Raw genomic sequence first — 19,998 nt, forward strand, 5'->3', positions numbered from 1 at the left:
TCTTGGGGATGGTCTTGGTCCCTGCCTCTTGTACAATGTCACGAACCTCTGTCCATAGTTCCTCAGGAACCCTGTCTATCAGATCTAATCCCCTGAATCTATTTCTCATGTCTACTGTATAATTGTAAGGGATTTGATTTAAGTCATACCTGAATGATTTAGTGGTTTTCCTTACTTTCTTCAATTTAAGTCTGAATTTGGCAATAAGGACTTCATGATCTGAGCCGCATTCAGCTCCTGGTCTTCTTTTGCTGACTGTATACAGCTTCTCCATCTTTAGCTGCAGAGAATATAATCAATCTGATTTCATATGGACCATCTCGTGATGTCCATGTGTAGAGTCTTTTCTTGTGTTGTTGGAAGAGGGTGTTTGCTATGACCAGTGTGTTCTCTTGGCAAAACTCTATTGGCCTTTGCCCTTCTTCATTCTGTATTCCAAGGCCAAATGTTCCTGTTACCTCAGGTATCATCTCTTGACTTCCTACTTTTGCATTCCAGTCCCCTATAATGAAAAGGACATCTTTTTTGAGTGTTAGTTCTAGAAGGTCTTGTAGGTCTTCATAGAACTATTCAACTTCAGCTTCTTCAGCATTACTGATTGGGGCATAGGCTTGGATTACTGTGACATTCAATGGTTTGCCTTGGAAGCAAACAGAGATCATTCTGTCATTTTTGAGATTACACCCAAGTACTGCATTTTGGACTCTTTTGTTGATTATGATGGCTACTTCATTTCTTCTAAGGGATTCTTGCCCACAGTAGTAGATACAATGGTCATCTGAGTCAAATTCACCCATTCCAGTCCATTTTAGTTTGCTGATTCCTCAATGTCGATGTTCACTCTTAACATCTCCTGTTTGATCACTTCCAATTTGCCTTGATTCATGGACCTAACATTCTAGGTTCCTATGCAATATTGCTCTTTACAGCATCGGACTTTACTTCCATCACCAGTCACATCCAGAACTGGGTGCTGTTTTTGCTTTGGCTCTGTCTCTTCGTTCTTTCTGGAATTATTTCTCCACTGATCTCCAGTAGCATATTGGGCACTTACCAACCTGAGGAGTTCATCTTTCAGTGTCCTATCTTTTTGGCTTTTCATACTTTTCATGGGGTTCTCAAGGCAAGAATACTGAAGTGGTTTGCCATTCCCTTCTCCAGTGGACCACATTTTGTCAGAACTCTGCTCCAGGGAAGCCTACTATTAAGAGGCATTTCTAAGTATAAAGACAGGTCAACTTAAAAAGAATCCTCAGTACATGTTTGACATTATCTTACAATCTATAGACAATACATTAGAATATGTAATGAATCCATACACCTTTTCCAAAGGAATACCCGAGACAGAAGTAGCAATAAAGTTATAAATGACAGTCATTAATCAGATGAAATAATTTACATGAAACTTGTCTCTCTTGAAGAGATGGGAACTGGGCAAATGGTCAGGAAGGAAATACACTGTGATTTTAACTTTGTATGAAAAATAATGTTCAGTTCCATGTTGTTGAACATAGGTCTGTTGTTGCCACATAAATCCTCTACTTCAAGTTACTGTCTGAATGCTTTATTAAAACTCTGCTTCTGGCCTTTGTTTTGGAATCTGTCATGTTTGTTGCCATCTCCTGACCGCTGTTTTCTGAAGTTTACTTCCTGCAAACCACAGGACACATATTCCCTGAGGTTGTAAGATCTTCTTTTGGTCAAGGATCACTCAATATTTGTATTGTACATCAAAAACATCCTAACATGGTATAAAATATCTTTTCAGTGCTGCTATCCTTCCATTACACTCTGTTTTAATCAATTAAAAGAAAAATAGTAATCTCCAGAGGTCAAGTCCTTTAAGAATCTGTCTGTTCTAAATTAAAGATGAATACAACTGCTGATCTACATCATGATTCCTAGATGAGATTTACCCTTAGACCTTAAACCACTGTCCTCTCCCCGCCTCAGTCCATCCATCTCAGGACTGACACACATATACTTAAAATCAATGCACTGTATGGAAAAGCTTTTACCTCAAGAAATGTTAACATTCCCAAAATTAAGTAGGATTTCCCATAACACTTTACGATTGCTTTTATTAAAGAAGGCTCCCGCACATCTTTCTGGGCTCTCAACACTTCTTGATCCCAGTACCTGTGTAGAGAAACAAAGCACAGTGAAGACCAGCCCTGCCATAGAAAACAGGGGAGGGGACAGAGCAGAAGATGAGCCTTCACTACAGGGCGCTCTGTGGGGCCCCAGAGATGCTGGCTAAATGCTCACAGGACTCCTGAAAGATGAGCGGTGCAGACACTGAAGCACCAGGAAAAGCACCAGACCAGGTCTTCAGAGAAAAGTCCCAGATTCTAGAAACAAATTCTTGCTAAGCTTTGCTGAACTCACAGGTCATGAGCAGCTCAGAAGGGCAGACACTGTCCTCCAGGGACCCCAGCTCTGGGGACAGAGCTCGGCCTCCAGGACCATGGCTGTGGGCTCCCTCCATGTCCACTCACACAGGGAACACAGGCTCCCCCAGCCTCCAAAGTGGGCTAAGCCTGGGGTCAGCATGAAAAGGTGAGGGTTCAGTGTCAGGGAAGGAGGCTCAGAAGACCCCAGAGGAAGGCAAAGGCCCCTCCCCACAAGCCTTTAGCCCCATGGAGAAATTCTCACTCTTCTAACCGTACTCCCTCCTGCCTGTGCTCACCCTTGCAGCTCTTCTCCAAGGTGCTGGGAGCGATCTTCCGGAAGCACCGAGTACGCCATCTTCTTCTAATTTCCATTTATGACCAATTTTAAACAAGGGGTTTAGCCACCTGTTAAAAATTAAAAGGAGAGCGACATATATTCAAATTATATGTCTTTAATTAGAATCCTACATTCATAGACATTGTTTTAAAAAAATCTACATTTTAACTACACAAAGATGTAGCGAGAAAATTAGACATATGCTTACAAACACATAAACACATATATCGGCGTGTCGGTAAGTCACTCTGGCTTACACAGAATATAATTTAACTAAAATACCCTGTTTGTGGTCTACTGAACATACATTGTACAACTACTTTAATTATTAAGAAAAATACATTTAGAAATCAAAATAATGTTACCTTGATTCAGGAGCACAGAATAGAGCTGAATGGCCATTGTGCATAAGGCTGTAGATACGTTCCTGTATTACAAAGCACTTATTTTCTGAACTGTATCAGACTCAAGGATTTTGCTGTTGTTGTTTAGTGGCTAAGTCGTGTCTGACTGATGCGGCCTTCTAGGCTCCTCTGTCCGTGGGATTTCCCAGGCAAGGATACTGGAGTGGGTTGCCATTTCCTTCTCCAGGGGATGTTCTTGGCTCAGTGATTGAACCTGTGTCTCATGCACTGGCAGATGGATTCTTTACCACTGAGTCACCAAGGTAAGCCCACCAGACTCAAGAATGCCTCAGTCATATTCACATAAGACCAACATTTCAGTCTCAAAACCTCCTTATTTCAGCTAATAACACACAGGAAATTTTACAGGGGATCACATTACAATACACCACCCTGAGTCCAACAGGTTCTGGACCCTGACCTCCTTACAGCCCTGTCAGACTCCCCTCACATGAGCCTCTTTCTGACCCCGACTGTCCGAAGATGTCCTAAAGATAAGTAACATCTTTCCAACTAAAATGAATACATTGATTTTTCTTATAGTTCTCCCTATAATTGAAGCAGAAATTGCTAGACAGTGTAAGACTTTTTTTAACTTCAATTTTTAATTCCTTTTTTAATTTCAATTTTTCTCTTCTCAAGTAAGCATCTCACTCTTTGCTCCAATTTCCAGGCATTCAGAGGAATCCCTTCCTGGTCTGGAATGTCATAAAACATTCAGACACAGGACAAGACAATTATTAATTGCTGTCCAGTTTATCAAGAGAAACCTCCAAGAAGACCATTAGCACTTAAAACATACATTTGGTCCCTAAATAATGGTCTGGGGTCTTGAGAAAGGGTCGAGGGATGGCGATGCAATGTCTACCGAAACTGAGAAACTGGGGAATCCAAGAAAGCCATAAAATTGACAAACTGGACATTGCGATGCTTACATTAATTGGTCAAAAATGACATATATTAAAGTCATGAATCAACCAAAAATGTACAGATCAATACTAGAAAAGATATAAAACTGCTATAACCCTTGCCTTTTGGGGGCCCTTCACCCCCTCTCAAAGTCTATGCTGAGGACTTTGTATCTCTATCTTCTAAAATAAACTTTGCCTCTGTGTTTGCAAGTTCCCCGGAATTCATTCTTAGGCTTCGTGAACAGAACTCAGGTTTCACGTTTCATTATCACTTCCTGGCCGATTAATTTCTTTTCAAATGTAACACAAGACTTTCATAAGGGCTGAAATTTTACTGACTGTGGGGTCTGCCACCTTCAGCCTCAATAAGGGAATAAATATAGCCCCCTATACTTTCAGGAAACTCCACTAACAGCTGAGAACATCACCAAATTACAGTTCAATCCCTTCATGCCCAGGCTTCTGCCCAGGGATATCAATTACCCCCACTGCCACCCTACCCCAGCAAAGGTGTATGTGTTAGTCAAATCCCTATTTTCTTGGGACCCAACCGATATTTCTGATGATCCCTCCACCTCCAGACATGACCGACTCTAGATACTGACCATGCCCAAGGGCTCTGGGAACAGGATCATACCAAACCAGGGCGGGGCGGGGGCGGGGGTTGGTCTGTGGAGGCAGTATCCTGGATGGAAGGGCGCCACCATTAGCCTAAACATGACTCAAGAAAACCCAAACACAGTGCGCCCGTGAGGGTCCTCGAGGCCCCTGGGGCAAGGACCACCCACACTGGGCCATCAATTGTTTCCAAGAAAAGTCTACTAGTGGACACTGGGCTATAGGAAGCGCATACCCTGATCCAGTTTACATTCAGATTTTAATTACACTCACCCCACCTCCCACCTAAATGGAGCCATTCATCTAGTCAGGAGGGAGTTGGACTGGACTGGTAATGGAAGGAGTTGTCACCCTTGTAGCAACCTTGCTGAGCCTAGCATGAGAAGCAATTTATAAAGCCAAAGCTATTGAAAAAAACAAAAAAGGGCACTTGAACATTGGCCTGGGCAACTAAAGAACCCAGCTCTAACTTTAGAAAGATAAAATCTTCACTGGGCCTCTGGTCCACATGACACTTGACCACTGCATAGCTCCTGATTACCTGCTGGCTGGTGAAGGAGGAATTCATGCCCTTGCAACTATTTCCTGTTGTTTCTATGTTAACATGAATGGTCAAATAGAAGACAGTGCAACCTGACTATTAGAGAAGGCTGCTTGCAGACAGAGAAGGATGAATATCATATGATATCGCTTATATATGGAATGTAAGTAAAGGCTGTAAATGAACTCTTTAAAAAAATAGACTTAGAGTCACAGATGTAGGGAAAAAAAAAAAAAAAGCTATGGCTACCAGGGAGTGAGAGGAGGGACAAATTGGGACACTGGGATTGACGTACACACACTATAATATATAAAACAGATAACTAAGAAGGACCTACTGTACAGCACAGAGAACTCTATTCTATACTTTGTAATGGCCTGCGTAGGAAAAGAATCTGAAAAAGAGGGTATATTTGTATAAGAGATTCACTTTGCTGTAGAGCAGAAATTAACACAACATTGTAAATCAACTATACTTAATAAAAGTTCAAAGAGAAAGTCACTTGATCAGAACAAGAAGGGCTCTGACTGAACAAATTTGGGAAAGTATCAAAAGGGTAATCTCAGCTTCCCGGGCTTCTGCCATTCTTACGACCCCTTACAATTATTCTCCTCCTGCTTTTTGGACTGTGTATCCCCAACTGCCTCATTAGTTTTATCTGGTCTTTATCTGGGTGTGAGAATTGGGACTTCAGCCAGGTGACAATCATATTTATTTTAGCTATCCACTCCAGTATTCTCGCCTGGAAAATCCCATGGAGAGAAGAGCCTGGCAGGCTACAGTCCGTGGAGTCAGAAAGGGTTGGACTTGACTGAGTAACTAACTGTTTCATTTTCAGTTCCTGCTTTTGTCTGAGTCTCAGGCTCAAAGGAGGAAGTTACAGAGAAAAATAAAAACTGGTTAGAACTAGCTAGGCCCAAAATTGGAGAAGGAAATGGCAACCCACTCCAGTACTCTTGCCTGGGGATTTCCACGGACAGAGGACCTGGTGGGCTACATTCCACGGGATCGCAAAGAGTTGGACATGACTGTGTGACTAACTTTCACTTTCAGGCCCAAAATGGTGAAAAACCTAACCTCCCCTAGACCCTGAGCCTCATTTATGCATTTGCTGTAATATATTAGTATGCTAAATGGCATCCTCACCTGTGCCGTGACAGCTGACAATGGTCATGACAACAACCTACACAAGGACTGAAAATAAGTGTTGCCCTTCAGGTCCAAACCACACCCTTGTTCTCAGATAAGTCATGAATAGTCCTCCCTCTCTTGATTCAATTTCCGTGCTTTTATCTTGACCCAAATTGGGTTGAGAAGTTGATTTGTGAACTAAGCTCTTGCTTCTCCATTATTTGGTCATTGAATAAAACTTGTGCTGTTCCAGTCTCACCATCAATTTAGTTATTGGCTGTGGGAATCTGAGTGGAAAAGCAACCTCTTCAGCTAAGAAAAGGGGTCTGAGCCTGGGCTAGGAGCCCAGCACAAGGCAGGAGACCAATTTGGTGACATCAGTTACATATACAAGGAACACTGTCTTCAGAGCCAGCCTGCTTGACTTGGGATCCTGCTCCATCACTTACTGGCTGCGTGGCGGTAAGCAACTTACTCAACCTCTCTGCCTCAGTGCCTTCAAGTATAAAATAAGAGGTAATAATGCCTTTCCCTCCAGCAGGAAAACTGGAAATGGGTGCCTACCCAAATCAGTGAAAAGTCCTCACCTTCCCATTACCAGGCACATACACTTTGAAAATTCACAAACAGAAGGTGTTTGGAACGTTTCTTGCCCTGCGTGAAGTTAAGGAGAATTTTCCTACTTTATTATTATTTACAGTAACCATACCCATATTCCTTCTCCTAGGCCCCTCTTTCCTTAAGGGCAACCAAATGGCCAAGAGATGAAGCTACACACACTAAATACACCACCATCAAAACAAGCATAGGAGCTCCCAACCCCTGGAGATCCCCTGAGATCCATAAAAGAAGGAAATACTAGAATTTGGGGAAATATAAATGGGTTAGGGTCCAGAAATAAAACAACTAGTAATCACCCAAGTGTGATTAAAGCCCAAAAGGACCACATAGTTAGTGGCCCCAGCTACCACATGGAACACTTTAGTTATGAGCTTCAACTCTCTGAGCTGTTTTTCATCTGTGTGTTTCCTCTGGGCTCAGGGACCCTTCAGTCGTTTCAGGACCAAATGACTCCTGGGCAGGACCACCTGCATCAAGACCATGCACTGCTTCTCTGAAGGCTAGAGATTGGGAAAGACCTCACAGGCTTCAGGGACCCTATCCCCAGAGTGATCCTCAAAAGTGGAAGTGGAGATATTCAAAATATGGAAAAGGGCTGATCAAATAAATCCTCCAATCCTGGCTGTGTGTCCCAGGCAAAAGCAAAATGTGTTCAAGAATAGTGTTCCCAATCATTAAATAAAAACCTGTCATCTTTTACCCACGTGAAATTTGCCACAACTAGGAACCAGGTCACACAGTGAGAGCCACACAGGGAGAAAGGGAGAGGGAAAGAAACACAGGGTCCCAGACCTGGGGGCCGAGGGGACCCAGTGCAGCTGGAACACACTGTCACACAGGGCATGTGGGGAAAGGCAGGGACATCACTGAAAGATGGCAAAGAAGGTGAGCACTGAAGGACTGATACCTTCGAACTGTGGCGCTGGAGAAGATTTCTGAGTCCCTTGGACTGCAAGGAGATCAAACCAGTCAGTCTTAAAGGAAATCAACCCTGAATATTCTTTGGAAGGACTGATGCTGAAACTGAAACTTCATTATTTTGTCATCTGATGCAAACAGATGACTCACTGGAAAAGGGTCTGATGCTGGGAAAGATTAAGGGCAAGAGAAGAGGGTGTCAGAGAATGAGATATATAGATGACATCACATCACGGGTGCAATGGACATGAACTTGGGCAAACTCCGGAGTCGGTGAGGGACAGAGACCCGCAGTGCTGCCATCACGGGGTTGCAAAGAGTGGGACACGACTGAACGACTGAACAACGGTCCAGGGCACTAATTAGATGAAGGAAGCTGTTCATAAGCTGCTTGCTTGGGGCTGGGGATGGGGTAGGGGATGGGGTGTGACGCTTCAGTTCAGAACTGGGAATTCCTGAGCAGTTCAGGGGAAGCCGGTTAAGAGTAGAGGCGGGGTGTTCAGTGCATTTCCCACTGGGCTGTGATTCCCCCTGGCAGCCTTCCCGCTTCCTGCTCTCTGGCTCTGGAGGGGCTGCCGGCAGCAAGGCACGGAGACCCTGTACCTCCGCCACCAGGTCACCGGGTTCCCTCCCCACCCCTGCTCCCCACTTCCTTGCCCAGTCGTGCCCCGCCTCCCCAGGGTGCAGGGAGGAGCAGGACTGCGTTGGGAGGGTTCACACTTGTTTCCGAAAGGCGCGGGAAGCCGAAGGCGCCATGACTGCCGCGTATCATGGCCGGGGGGCGCTCACCAGAACAGGCGCGAGCAGAGGTTTGCCTTCTGCAGAGGGTTGGGCTTCACCTCCGGGTGCCACGGCAGCAACGTGCCGGCCGGGGCGGGCGTGGAGCGGCGCGGCGCTGCTCTGGCCGCGGTGAGGCTCCCGCTGCTCCTGGAGGCGACCGCGGAGATGCTGGAGACCAGTCTGCCTTCGCGGTCTGCTGGGCGGGCCCTGAAAAACCACAGGCTTCTGCGGGTGGAGCTCCCACCGCCCGCCAGGTCTCCGCCTCCCCCGACTGCGCAACCTCCCGGGTCGCCGGCTCTGCGCTGCTGTCACCGCTCCGGGAGAAGTAGGGCCGTGTATGGGGCTGCAGGACGAAGAGGCAGTCAGGCCAAAACTTCCAGGAGCCGCATGCAAGTGGAAGGCAAGGCCACCGGCTCTTTGTTGGAGGAGGGTACACAGGACAGCAGGAACAAACCAGCTCCAAGGATCCCACCTGGCTGCAAACTCAGCTGAAACTCCTCTTCTGAGCCCAGGCACTCCCCCAGAAGGCCTCACCGAGAAGAAGAGGGGAGGCTCAGGCTCTGCCCTCCTCTGCTGCTCCGAAGCTCCCCATGGACTGCAGGGAAGGCCTGGAGAAAGCTGGCGGAAGGCATGAACAGCCCACCTGAGATGTCCTGTGGCATCTCACACGTCGCATTGTGAGGGAACCTCTGTGAGCTTTTTGCTGCCCTCTTAGATTGGGAAAGGGGACTCTGGGGGGAGAGAAACTGCCTCCTAATTTCTTTCATCATGTGTTCAGAACCTAGATAAGTAACAGTGACATATGTCACAAAATACATATGCACATTTCTGGGGACCTTACCTCACTTTCAACTCTTAACAATGCGCTGTTCAAGAAGGTATTATCCCTATTGTACAGATAAGAAAGATGAGGTTCAAGGACAGCACTTGTCCAAGGTCTTGGACCCAAGTTTGGGGCTCAACATTGTTGTCTCACTGGTAGATGGACAGTGTGTGTGAAAAGTGCCTAAAATATGCTGTGTGAATGAATGAATGACTGCAGGACTGAATGAGCAAAATCTTGGGACCTACTCATAAGTGTTTAATTACCAGCTCAACAGTTTCTCTTCCCTTCTACTCTAAATGAAAAAAGATAAAAATTTATGTACCTACAACAAGATCACCATATTATTTTGATCATTTCCCATATACCTTGGCTAAAATTTGTGTTATTATTGACAGCTTTTAGCTTCAGTTATGCAAGATGGAAAGGCAAGTTCTAGAAAACTGGTGTACAGCAATGTGATAATATTGCTGTGTACTTTTAATTTGCTTAAAGAGTAGTAGTTCTCAACATAAAAAGAAAAAAAAAGGAAAATGGCAGAAGTGGAAGTGATGGACATGTTGGTTTGCTTGGTTGTGATAGCTTACGGTGAATGGTGTTGAATTTGTGATCTCCAAAGTTGAAGATTTAGCTTCGGGACCAGGAACCAGGCTTGATCACTTAAGAGTTTTTGTGTAGCAGAGTTTTATTAAACTATGAAAAGGGACAGAGAAATCTTCTGACATAGACATCAGAAGGGAGACAGGGGGCGGGGGATAGAGAGTATCACCACTCAGTAGTCTTACCAAGGCCTTATATACTTTTACCAGACCCACTCCCACAACATACATTTGAAGATGACAGGATTAGTCAGAAGGTTCCCAAGAAGAAGAAACATGTCCTGGAGCAAGCTACATTGCTATATTGACTACAATAAAGCAATGTAAAAAAAAAAAAGTTTGTCTTTTTCTCCCTGAGAGCCCCAGACCCCTTTCTTCTTCTTGATGGCTCCAGACCCCTTTCTCCTCCTCAGGGACCCTGGACTTCTTATCAACCTACCTAGGCATTGACTCTCAGTTGTTATGAATATTTCACAATGTATATGTAAATCAAGTCATCAGGTTGAACATCTAAATATATATAATATTTGTCAATTATACCTTAATGCCAGAGGAGAAATTGATTTTAAAGAACCCCTTAATATATTCAAACATTTTTTATGAGTCAAACATATAAGAATGCAAGGTGTTGATAATTTTGTATTGATGGGCATGATGAGAATTTATTCTACTATTTTCTTGCTTTTCATGCAAATCTGAAATTTTCTGTTGCAAAAAAGAAAAGTGATTAGAGCTAAAAATTGTAATTTTTCAATAACCTACCTTTCTCATGTTAGCTCTCTCTCAGATAATGCAATCCACAATGTATGATACCAGACTTCTCCTGATTTAAAGTTCTCTTTTACATTCCCTACATTTTCCAGTGCAGTAAACACTCAGCTACTAGTTCTACTTCAAAAATGAAGGAATTGGTTGCTAAAGTTGGAGGTCTAGTGACTTCCTTGTCAGACTGCCCCAGACTGTTCTGTCCGGTCCCCACAACTATCTCAGGACCATAATTAGCCATCTCCAAACTGCCAAGAACATTCAATCCCTTCAGCTTCTGCTGTCCTTTTTTTTTTTTTTTTCCCTAAACTAAGATCTTTTGAAACTTCTTAGCATCTTATTCTGGACATACGCTAACATGGTATTTATAAGAGACATTGAAAACCAGTGTCGGTTTGTATAGAGAAGACTGAATCTGGAGCCAAGGGACTAGAGATTTAGATACTTTCCTTTTTACCTAACCTTTCTGACCTAACTGTTTTCAGGTTTACAAATAGTGGGGCTGTTTTTTAGTTGTTTTTTTGTTTGTTTGTTTGGTTTTTGCTGGCACTAGAGAGAGAAAAACCTCTCTTTCCTTTCTGATTAGGGACTTATAAGGATATGATCCATAACTGCTGGTAGCCATGCCTCCCATTCACATGAAGAGGCCAGAAAGAGTAAAGCAAGAACCCAAAGGGAAGTCATACACTCAACAACTATTTATTAAACACCTACTGTGTACCATGAACTGTTCTAGGAGTTAAGGACATGTAAGTGAACAGCATGGTGATATAAAGGAGAGTCTGCTGCTGCTGCTGCTGCTGCTGAATCACTTCAGTCGTGTCTGACGCTGTGCGATCCCATAGACGGCAGCCCGCCAGGCTCCCCCGTCCCTGGGATTCTCAAGGCAAGAACACTGGAGTGGGTTGCCATTTCCTTCTCCAACGTGTGAAAGTGAAAAGTGAAAGTGAAGTCGCTCAGTCGTGTCTGACAGGTAGCAACCTGATGGACAGCAGCCTACCAGGCTCCTCCATCCATGGGATTTTCTAGGCAAGAGTACTGGAGTGGGGTGCCATTGCCTTCTCCAAAGGAGAGTCTAGGTGGCATCAAATCTCTGGGGTTCCTGAGGGCACTAGGAACCCTCCTTAGATGATGGGACCTGCTGGAGTAGGAGCTGTCACTTTAGAGCTCATGTCCTCTGACTCTTCGCCAGGAGTAAAAAGTTCACTGCTTATCTGCAACTCTCTGCTGAAGGGCCTTTTTTCAGCTGTGGGAGCACTTTGGGGCCATAGTCAAGGAAAGTCTGAACCCCTGGATTCAACCCTCAACTGGTGATGGATGGGGAGCTGGGAGATAAATGCCCCAGTGCCCTTGTCTGTGAGTTAGAACAATTCTGTCTCCCAGCACTCTAAGCAGCTGAGTTGCCTAAGCAGTAACTTGTTAACACAGTTTTCATTGGCTTCCTTCCCTTCTCTGTCTCATTTCTTCACTCCCTACAAATGTTTTCGTGGGATCCCTTATAAAATAAACTCCTTCTACTCAAATCCTTCTCATAGTCTGCTACCAGGGAATCTAAACTATGACACTTACCAGAAACATCCTCCTAATTATTGAAAAATATATTTACTCCTGGAAATTGCAACCCACCCCAGTATTCTTGCCTGAAGAATCTCCATTGACAGAGGAGCCTGGCAAGCTACAGTCCGTGGTTTCACAAAAAGTTGGACACAGCTGAAGTGACTTAGTATGCATGAACCCATAAAAGTCCTAGCTAATACTATAAACCCTGGATTACCCCATACAGTAGCACTATTTACATGCTAATTTTGAGGACTTGAAATGCATCCGGTCCAAATTTGAGATGTGCCATAACTGTAAGATAAGATACACAATAGATTTCAAAGATAGCAAAAAACATAATTTGTTTCATTAATGATTTTTATATTGTTTATATGTTAATATAGTGTTTTGGACACACTGGTGTAACAATGTGTTACTGATATTATCTTCACTTGTTCCTTTTAAAATGGCCGCTACAAATTTAACATTACAGATGTGGTTCACTTTATATTTCTATGGACAGGACTGTGGTAACCAATGGACAGGCTCTGGCACCACAGATCTCTCACAGTCAAGAAAGCAAATTAATAATGTTCATGTTATTATACAAATAACCTTGAATGTGATCTAATTCATGAAAAGAAATCATCCTCACATTTCAGAACTTTGTTACTGGTAATGAATTACTTGTCTCACTTCTCACTGGCTCTCAGACATACTTGCACTATAACACTTTTACAGAGAGTCCTGGTATAAAAACTTAAACAAAACTCCTTATTTTGGATCAGTATATTCTATTTTATATTCCTTTAAGATGTTATAATAATAATGGAATCTTGAGTAATTTTGTTTTCAGTTCATTTGGAACACTAGTCCATAACTGAGATGAGTTGTCCAGAAACTGTTAAGAGTTGAGAAAGAGGTCCTCAGAAAAGAATATACCTAAAAAATAGAAATTCCTACTTTCATTAGGCTCACAATCTAGAAAAACAATAGATAAAGAGGAAATTTCAGCAAAAGAGTAAAAAATAATAAAATAACACAAACACATTCATTCTTACCCTGTTAAATTAAGGATGTTTCGTGATGGTGCTGGCTCTGATTGTGTCACACAGGTTCACGCAAATGTTTTTCAGCCAAATAAAGAGGCCTAATGGCCATCAAAAAAAAAACCCAGAAAAAAACAGAATAACCCATCCTAATGAAGGCAAAGTCTGATAGACACTGTAGTATATTGTTGGCAAAATATAAATTAGAATAGTTTTTTCATAAAATAATCTAACAATATTTATTATTAAGAGCCTTAAAAATGTTCATTCTTTTTGACTCAATAAGATTTCCACTTTGAAGATGAAGAAGGTAAAAAGTCAGCTATAGACAGCTCTTTATGTACAAATACTCAAACAGTAAATAATCTGCCTGCAATGCAGGAAACCTGGATTCAATCCCTGGATAGTGAAGGTCCTGCGGAGAAGGAAATGGCAACCCATTCCAGGAAGTACTCTTGTCTGGAGAATTCCATGGACAGAGGAACCTAGCAGGGTATAGTTCATGGGATCACAAAGAGCTGGACATGACTGAGCGACTAACTTTCACTTTCATGTTTCTCAGAGCAGTGCTTATAATACTGGAATTTAGAAACATCCTAACTTCTAAGTTCAGCAATAGCAAAATGATTGAATAAATCATGAATCACCACTTTTACAGAAGTGCTTTAGATTTCCCTGGTGGTAGAGTGGATAAGAATCCACGTGCCAATGCAGGGGACCCAGGTTCAACCCCTGGTCCAGGAAGATCCCACATGCCGCCAAGGGGCAACTAAGCCCAAGTACCACAACTACTGAAGCCTGTGTGCTTAGAGCCCATGCTCTGCAACAAGAGAAGTCACTGCAATGGAAAACCTGTTCAGTTCAGTTCAGTCACTCAGTAGTACCCGACTTTTTGTGACCTCATGGACTGCAACATGCCAGGCTTCCCTGTCCATCACCAAATCCCAGAGCTTGCTCAAACTCATGCCCATTGACTCCATGATGCCATCCAACCATCTCATCCTCTATTCCCCTTCTCCTCCTGCCTTCAATCTTTCCCAGCATCAGGGTCTTTTCCAATGAGTCAGTTCTTCACATCAGATGGCCAAAGTATTGGCGTTTCAGCTCCAACATCAGTCCTTCCAGTGAATATTCAGGACTGGTTTTCTTTAGGAATGACTGGTTTGATCTCCTTGCAGTCCTGGGGACTCTGAAGAGGTCTCCAACACCACAATTCAAAAGCATCAATTCTTTGGTGCGCAGCTTTCTTTATGGTCCAATTCTTACATCGATACATGACTACTGGAAAAACCACAGCTTTGACTAGACAGACCTTTGTCAGCAAAGTAATGTCTCTGCTTTTTAATATGCTGTCTAGGTTGGTCAGAGCTTTTCTGCCAAGGAGCAAGCATCTCTTAATTTCATGGCTGCCATCACCATCTGCAGTGATTTTTTAGCCCAAGAAAATAAAGTCTGTCAGTGTTTCCATTGTTTCCCCATCTATTTGCCATGAAGTGATGGGACCAGATGCCATGACCTTCGTTTTTTGAATGTTGAACTTTAAGCTAGCTTTTTCACTCTCCTCTTTCACTTTCATCAAGAGGCTCTTTAGTTTTTCTTCACTTCTGCCATAAGGGTTGTGTCATCTGCATATCTGAGGTTATTGATATTCCTCCCAGCAATCTTGATTCTAGCTTGTGCTTCATCCAGCCCAGCATTTCGCATTACGTACTCTGCATATAAGCTAAATAAGCAGGGTGACAATATACAGCCTTGACATACTCCTTTCCCAATTTGGAACTAGTCCATTGTTCCATGCCTGGTTCTAACTCTTGCTTCTTGACCTGCATACAGATTTCTCAAGAGGCAAGTAAGGTGGTCTGGTATTCCCATCTCTTGAAGAATTTTAAATAGTATCTTGTGATCCACACAGTCAAAGACTTTGGCATAGTCAAGAAAGCAGAAGTAGATGTTTTTCTGGTACTCTCTTGATTTTTCTTTGATCCAATGAATGTTGGCAATTTGATCACTGCTTCCTCTGCCTTTTTAAAATCCAGTTTGAACCTCTATAAGTTCTCAGTTCATGTACTGTTGAAGCCTAGCTTGGAGCATTTTGAGTATTACTTTGCAGAGTGAGGCCCCAGAGAAGCCTTCTGATGGCTGCAGCCTCATGAGGGACCGTGAGCCAGATTACCCAGCCAAGCTGCTTCCAGATTACTGATCCTCAGAAATTCTGAGGGTATTTGGAGTATCCTGGAGTCTCCAGCAGAGGCTCGAGTCGGCAGTGGTCTGCTGCTGGGTTAGGGGCACTGAATGCAACATTGTGTGCACAAATCCTTTTGAAGGAGGTCTCCATTATCTTCATTACCCCCCAGCATAGTTTGGCCTTAGGCCAAACAACAGGGAGAGAACACAGCCCTGCCCATCAACAGAAAATTGTACTAAAGATTTACCGAATATGGCCCCACAGATCAGAACAAAATCCAGTTTCCCTCACAGTCAATCTCTCTCATCAGGAAGCTTCCATAAGCCTCTTATCCTTACCTATCAGAGGTAAACCACAAGGAAAAAGACAAGGAAAACCACAATCAGAAAACTAACCAATCTGATCACATGGATCACAGCCTTGTCTAACTCAATGAAACTATGAGCCATGCCTTGTAGGGCCACCCAAGACAGATGGGTCATGGTGAAGAGTTCTGATAAAACATGGTCCACTGAAGAAGGGCATGGCAAACCACTTCAGTATTCTTGCCTTGGGAACCCCATGAACAGTATGAAAAGTACAACAAACAGTAGCTCCCACTCACCACAACTAGAGAAAACCCGGGCAGCAACAAAGAGCTAGTACAACAACAACAAAAATGGTATCGAATGCTTTGAACAATGACCAAAATGGTAGATCTTAAGAAAGCTGGATCCTGAGAGTGTACTGATGAAAGCAACAAAGAAGCTGTGAGGTATTCTGGCTAAGAAGCTATTAGACTCTGCCTGCCATTCCCATTCCTTCATTTCTCTTTCATGGAAAAATGTGTTGTGTATCACCTGTCAGCTCAGAATCAGCCCGCTGTATATTGACTTGTATATTGATCCATCTTTACTGCACTGACAGCTAATACCTTTCACTGACTCAACTGTAAGTTCTTTCTGGATTCCTAACATTTGACTATGGCTGAGCTTTGGTAACTAAAGTTATTGTTCTTTTTTACTTTGTAGTAGGTTTTGCTGATTCTGCCTGGTGATGGCATTTTACTATCGACCAGAGTCTATCACACAGAGGAATTGAGATTAAAATGATAGTTTTGTTTTTTTTTTTACTTTGTTTTACTACCTGCAGTGGGTTTCTCTGGATTCTGTATAGTGACAGTATTTTACTATTGACAACAATCTACCAGATGGAGGATCCACAATAAGGTGGATAGCAATAGCTTTAGAAAAAAAGCGACTGGGAAAGAGCAACTGGCCTTTGGTTCAAAGCTGGTAGTTTCGGTCAAAGAGCCTGAGGTGCCACCTCTTCAAATGAGCTGATCTGTAAGGATACATTTAACTCCATGTCATGTAGCCACACAAAGTTCAGAATCAAATTATGCAGTATAGCTTGCTTGTATCCCATGAGAGATGCCACTCTGTCTAAATTGAGACCAAATTCTGGACTAAAAGTTTTGATACCTTTATGTGTATGTCATTTATCATTCTGCAACAGCCAAGAGACTTAAGTTTCTACTCATTAATCAAAACACTTAGGGAGGCTATTTCTAGCACACATCTAGATGTCCCATTGGGTCATAACCTTTACTCTACTAACCTCAAACCACTTTTCTTATTTCAAATTTAGAATTTCACCCAGCAACTGACTATCAAGCATTGCCATCCATCTCAATCAGTCAGTTTGTTCAGTTTCCATAAAACAATCATCTCTGTATTGTAATGGCCCTTCTTTGTAGATCCATTTAGGTGTTTTATTACATTTTCCTCCACTGTTTAAAAAAAATAGAAGATGAAAAGAATCAATATGCTAATATTAACAACAATGCAATTAATGTAAATATGGAGACAGCATGAAATGAAAGAAAGAGGTGCCTCTTCAGTCTGGTTTGGATGCATATTTGAAGTAAGCTGGTTCATTATGTATTTAATTTTTAAGGAAGAGAAACCTTTTTTTTTAAATCTATGAAATATCTAGGGCAGCTTTATTCATAACTGCCAAAATTTGGAAGCAATCAAGATATCCTTCAACAGGTGAATGGACAAACTGGTTCATCCAGGCAATGGGGTACTACTCAGCACTAAAAACAAATGAGCTACCGACACATGAAACAACATGGAGGAAACATCAGTGCTCATTACTAAGTGAAGTAGTCAGTCTGAAAAGGCTACATGCTGTATGATTCTAAATATAGGACAAAAAGGCAAAACTATGGAGACAGTAAAGGATCAGTGTTGCCAGAGGGTGGAGGTGGGATGAGAGATGAGTAGATGGTGCACAGGGGATTTTTAGGGCAATGAAAATGCTCTGTAATATACCATAATGATGGAAATGTTATTATACATTTGTCTAAACCCACGGAATGCACGACACCAAGAGTGAACCCTGATGTAAACTATGGGTTTGGGGTGACTGATGTGTCTCTATAGATTCATCAGAAGTAGCAAATCTTTCACTCTATGTTGATAGTTGGGAGGCTATGAGGTGTGGGGGCAGGGGTGAGAAGAAATCTCTGTACCTTCCCCACCCCACCTCCCCCAGAAAGAAAAATCTATTAAATGTTTGTGAGACACTGATGATTATACATTCAAACTTCCCCAGTCATCCAGTGGTTAAGAATCCACCTGCTAACGCAGGAGACATGGGTTCTATCCCTTACCTCAGGAGATCCCACAAGCTGTGTAACCCACACGCTAGAGTCTCTTCTCTGCAACTACTGAGCTCACAAACCATAACTCCTGAAGCATGTGTGCCCTAGGGCCTATGCTCCACAACAAAAGAAGCCACTGCAATGAGAAACCCCCGCTCACCACAAGTAAAGAAAGTCCATGCATAGCAACAAAGACCCAGCATGGCAAAAATTAAAATAAGCAAATAAATAACAATTTTTTAAAATGAAGTGTTATAATAGAGGAAATGAGATTTTTAAAGTTATAGATTGAGATTCATATTAATAAAATGTCCCATTGATCCCTTATAGTATTTCTTAGACTTATAAATCACATGATAACTTTCTTCAATTTAATCAAGAAAATAAGAACAATTTACCTTTTCTCTTGTCAATTTTTGAAAATAACTTATAAAACACTACCAGAGTTATAATCTCCTTCCCACCCATTGTGAATAGAGTCCATTTTGCTTCATTAAAATTTCTGTTTATTAAATATAACTTCAGTGAAATTAAGAGAAAGAGTTTGAGGTAAGAAATACATCTATAAAATTAATTTGTGTTACATATTATTAATATTTAATCTTTATTTTAGATACTCTTATAACATTCAGAGGTTAAAAAGCTGAAATATTCTTTCTAAACATAAAGAACTTTAGAATTCTTTGTTTGTTTTCTGAGAAGAGACTTCCCTTGCTTCCTTTTATACAGTCTACTTTCAATTGCACTCTCAGTGAAGCTGTGGGTATAAAAGTACCAAATTGCATCTGAATGAAATGTATTTCCTACCCTCACCAAGTATACAACTTATAATGTATGTACAATTCCCATTCTTAAGAGCCACACCTTTGCGTGAAGGCTTTCATTATATGTGGACAACAGAAATGAAGTCCATCATGTGTCAATATTAAAACAAAAGTATTGACTTTTTATGGACATTTTTTCTAACATGTATTGCTGATGTCCCTCCCTCACAGTTTGCAGAACATAATGACAAACATTATTAACTATTTGATATGATTACCAGCAGTAGTATTATGCCATTTGGTGCAATACTCTTAGGGGCTAACAAAACATACGTGTAGGGGTTTACAGATTCATTGACATACACTTACTAACAACAAATTAACTTTTAAAAATTTCACATCTATTTTTTCTATATTTTTATTTCTTATCTTTTCTAATAATACTTTTACTTTTTACTACTTTTAAACTAGCTTGTAAAGTAAGATTTAATAGGCTTTAAAATAAGGATCTGAGGATCTCTGCTAGGAATAATTATGAGTTTGCAGATCTAATTTTGGCAACTTAGATGCTTGTTGGTGTCAGATGTCTTCTGTGAGACTGAAATTACCCAAAGATGACAGCTGGAAAAGTGAATGTTATCAGAAGGTGCTTTGGTTTACTAATGGCTTTATAAAAGTGAGGGTGAAAGTGAAAGTTGCTCAGTCATGTCACACTCTTTGCAACCCCATGGACTATACAGTCCATGGAATTCTCCAGACCAGAATAATGGAGTGGGTGACCTTTCCCTTCTCCAGGAAATCTTCCCAGCCCAAGGATTGAACCCAGGTCTCCAGCATTGCAGGCAGATTCTTTACTAGCTGAGCCCCCAGGGAAGCCCATGGCTTTAAAAGTGTTCCTAAATGATTAGTAAATTTCCTCTCTTCTTTTGACATGAAATAGTTTAAGAATGCTAAAAATATTCGCCAATTT

The 19,998-nt window shown here is 42.1% G+C and overlaps 1 protein-coding gene across 4 annotated transcripts in view; it reads right to left on the reverse strand.

The window, feature by feature from the left end:
* Nucleotides 1-19,998, reverse strand: part of LOC122686751 (ATP-binding cassette sub-family C member 4-like) — a 2,082,459-nt gene that overhangs the window by 518,018 nt on the left and 1,544,443 nt on the right. The gene's annotated exons all lie outside the window — the stretch shown is intronic.

The sequence above is a fragment of the Cervus elaphus genome, chromosome 30, assembly GCF_910594005.1.
Source record: "Cervus elaphus chromosome 30, mCerEla1.1, whole genome shotgun sequence".
Taxonomy (NCBI): domain Eukaryota; kingdom Metazoa; phylum Chordata; class Mammalia; order Artiodactyla; family Cervidae; genus Cervus; species Cervus elaphus.